This window comes from Vigna radiata, chromosome 8, assembly GCF_000741045.1.
Source record: "Vigna radiata var. radiata cultivar VC1973A chromosome 8, Vradiata_ver6, whole genome shotgun sequence".
Lineage (NCBI taxonomy): Eukaryota > Viridiplantae > Streptophyta > Magnoliopsida > Fabales > Fabaceae > Vigna > Vigna radiata.
In genome coordinates this window covers 37,506,401-37,510,885 of record NC_028358.1, presented here as the reverse complement: position 1 = coordinate 37,510,885, position 4,485 = coordinate 37,506,401, and the positions used below count along the sequence as shown (strand labels likewise).

Here is a 4,485-nt window from a genome sequence, read left to right as displayed (position 1 = left end):
TAAATGTCCCAAAAATTTAATTAGGATTGTTTTATAATTTAGAGACTAATTAGCAGGGAAGAGAACCATAGTTGCAATACCAAAATTGTTGATTTCTTCTAAAGAAAAAGTTTTAGGGATAAAGTTATTCAACTTAAGTAAGTTGAAAATAATTGATGAAAAGAAGAAGAATAATAAGAATGGAAAAAGAAAATCATGGATTCACTTGTTTTAATTGTCCTTTTTTTCTTCTCACGATTATCCAAAGAAAATGAAAAATGTTTGGGTGTCCTTTTATGTTACTTGTTTTTTAATTATAATTTTGTTGTTAAGGAGATATAATTAAATTGAGAATGATTTTTCAATAGCTTTTACATACAATTGCCTAGGAAATGAGTATATATTATTTCGATAGTTATTTATTGTAGATTTAATTAATTTTTAAGTTCCTGCTAAATTTTAAAAATTTTAATTGAGTTCTTAATAAAAAAAATTATGGTATATCAAGTATTCAATAAATTTATATTTTCAGGTCTTTTATTTAATTTTTTTATTACTTTGTGATGTGGTTGTTAAATAAAAATAATGATTATTATGTTAGATGAATTCTCACTACATGTTATTTTATAATTTTATAATCCAATAGTTATTAACATAAAATTGTTCAAAATGAATAAAATTTGATTTAAAAAGATAAATGTTTAAAAAAAACACATGTTTAAGTAATTTTCTTGTTTTGATTAAGTTAATTATCTGAAAAGCTAAAAAATTTAATTAATGAAAACTTGGAAAATTTCTTTTTAAAGAAGAGAGAAAGAAGAAAAATAGAAAAAAAAAGTAAACAAAAGAAAAAAGAAAGAAAAGAAAAGGTTTAAACCCTATTTTGGTCCCTCAGTTAAGTTCTTATGTTCAGTTTAGTCTCCGCTTTTAAAAATGTCAAGTTTTATTCCCTATGATATGAAAAATGTATCAAATCAGTCTTATTCCTTAACAAATCACAAGTTTTTCTTTAAGTGATTTGTTGTTCATAACAGCTTCCGTTAACAAATCATAAAATATTGGATACTAAGTATGTTTATATCATAGAAACTAAATATTGACATTTTTAGAAACAGAGACTAAACTCAGAACTTAACTTAGAGACCAAAAAATGTTTAAACAAAAGAAAAATAAAAGAACGGGTTCTCTACAGTTTGACCTAGTTCTCTCTCCAAAAGAAAAGTAATTATTATTCTATTATGATTTAATTCACTATTGTTTGCATTGGATCCCGAGTTTTATTCCTCCGTCATTAAATTTTTCATTTTCACCCTTAGTTCTAATGGTCAAGTAACCTAACCCGATTTTTACTGCCTACATTTTATATTTTTATTTTGAATTAAATATATTTTTAATATTTTAATTTTCAGTAAAAATTAAAAATAGTTATTTTTTGAGCTTTTGTTTTAATTTTTTTTTCATTTTTATAATAGTAAGAATTTAGTTTTTTTAATAAAATTTTGTTAATTTTATTTAAGATTTTAGATGTATTTTTTAATTAATATTAAAGAAAAAAATAAGTTAAATATATTAAAAAATATATTTAAAACTTTAAATAAATTTAATAAAATTTAATTAAAATAAATAAATTTATGTAATTGATCAAAATTTTAAATTGGAAACTAATTTTAATTTTTAATTAAAATTAAGAAACAAAATCAAAATCCACCCACACCACCTCATTTCACTTCTATACTCCCCTTTTATTTCACAATCTAACAACCAGATTTTTTTTCTTCAAATTCTCTCCGGTTCTTTTTATACAGCTTACCTATACTCTGCAATGAGAACACCCTGTGGCGTGGTAAAAAATGTCAAAGATTCTTCCAAACAAAAAAGGAAATGATTTTTTTACACAGTTTGCATCATTTCACCATCCACACCATATTTACTTAATTAAGAGAAAGTGAGTAATAAAATTTGTGTTATTTTTTAAAGAATTTTGAGAATGAAAGTGATTAGATTTAAAAATAAAATTTATGAAAATTTGTCAGTAGTTTGAGTAATGGAATAAATTAAAAAAAAAAGTTTAATAGAAAGAAAAACAACATTATCAAATTGCTTTGATATTTAAAGTAATATAACATTAGATGAATTAAATATATTTTATAAAAAATATTTAAATGAATAAAAATTAATAAAATAATTATTTTAATAAACAAATAATAAATAATAAATAACAATATATTTGTTATATAAATAGTTCATGTTATATTATTATAGATATTGGAGAAGAAAATTTGACTTCATTATTACTCTACTCACGAAATTTGAAGATTTATATAGATGATCTATCTAGATAAATTGAATTGAAGGTTGATTTTAGTCCACTCAAATTTAAAATATTTAAACTAAATGTTAATCTGAATTAATGATCAAGCTCATTTATCTTTCAAATGAAAGTTTATATTTTATTTTTATTGGATTATTTGTTTGTTTTTGTTCCTTTCTAAAATGCTCAATCTCACATTAAAGTAATAGTTTTAAAAATAATAAAAATGAAAAAATAAAATTGAAAAATGGTTTTCTTTATTTTACATTTTGTGTTTATCCAATCGCTTGCTTTCCATAACAAACATTTTATAATTAAAAAATATAAAAATATATAAATATTCAAAAATTACAAGTATAACACTCTTTTCAAATAGTTTTTCATAAAAATTATGTGATGTTTGATTTCCATGAAAATAAGTATAAATGACGTTAATCCTTATTAGATTCATTTTAAAAATAATGAAAAAAAGGTTTTCAAATAGTATTTTTCATTTTGAAATATGTTGTCCTTAATTTTTCAATTCGAATAAAAACTCATAAAGTAAAGTTAATTGTTATATCTCAATTTAATAGCATAATACTATTAAAATAAGATATTTCATAATGAATATTAAAAAAATAGATAATCTAATATTAAGACAAAATCGTCTAAATAATAGACTATCTAATGTAACTTAAGTTTTGAAGTTTAACAAAAAACATTAGACGAAATATTGCTGCTTAAAAAAAGTTGTTTTCGAAAAGCAATTTAAAAAAGGATTGTCTAATGAGGAAGCATTTTATAGCCTCAAGCAATGACTTTGAAGTAATGTTTACCATACCAAACTGTTTAAATAAATTAGAAAATCATAAACAACGTTTAGAAGAAAGTTTCTCACATTGAAATCTCTCAATAGAGCAAAATAAACTAACTTCTTAAGAAAACAGGTGTTCGTCCCATATATAACACTAAGGATCAAAGAAATTTATATTCAAATTGATTAAATCAAATCATTCTAAATCATTTGAAGGAAAAATATTTTCTTTTACAAGGATATTAAACATTTTAATATTACCTATAACTCCAAAATTTCATTAGACATGATAAAGTCACATAATCAAAACACTTAAATACTAAAAAAATATATATATACATTATTGTTGTTTTACTTTAACTTGTCTCAAGTATTTAATTAACAAGGAATTACATCCATAACTAATCCTATAATTATTCTTTTACTTTATTAGAACAAATAATTGTATAAATAAATTATCTAAAATAATTTGAATTATTCTTTCTTAGTAGTTGGAGCTTCACATGCAGGAACCTTCCCTATTATTTTTGGTTTGACATTAGAACATGTAGTTGTTGCCGGAGCTCCATTAAATGTGAGATCAACATTAGATATCTCTACATTAGATATTCTTGATGATAACTTTGCTTATCTTTATTTTTGATGGATTCGGAATCATCACAATAATAAGAGATACGATAAAAGTTAGGTTTTCAAGTCACCTTAGTGCAAGAAATACTTTTGTACTAAAAGAACAATGTCAATGTGCACATTAATAGATAAGGAACTAAATACGTGTTTGGAGCATTGGTTCCATGGACAATACTCTTGGTCTATAATAGCAGGGTTCGAAACATTTTGCATGGTAATATCTTCAAATGTCATGTCTGTAACTGTAATTGTTCCTGGCTCATTAGGCCAAGTCTTAATCCTTACTCCATTGTTATGTTAAAGTGCAACTCTTAACTGTGATACCTTCAGGCTCTTCTTCCTTGTATTTTCCAAGGCTTCCAATACTAATACCATGACCAGGTCCACATTTCACATTTTGCACAAGTACTTGTCTGTTACCATCACCTAATGAGACACAATCATCTCCAATGGCAATATCTGTATTAAGAACATTCACACCGGTGGATCTTCCAATGTGGATGCCATCGGTGTTGGCCCTATCACCTGTAGCACTTACTTTAAACCCATCCAATGTGAAATTGTTACAGCCCAAAACATTGACAAGAAAGTGTTTACTATCCTTGCATGTAATTCCACAAACTATTGAATTATTGATGAAATTGAAACCAAAATTTTGTTGACATTTGAAAAAGGAATATTAAAAGGAATGAAATTTAATTTTGATAAATGCAAAAGTCGTGTTATATTTTATTCAAATTTTGATAATAATACTTATTTACCATGCCAA

General features: G+C 23.7%; 1 pseudogene; it reads right to left on the bottom strand.

The window, feature by feature from the left end:
- Positions 1 to 3,560: 3,560 nt before the first annotated feature.
- Positions 3,561 to 4,368, bottom strand: LOC106770616 (annotated as a pseudogene).
- Positions 4,369 to 4,485: the final 117 nt, after the last annotated feature.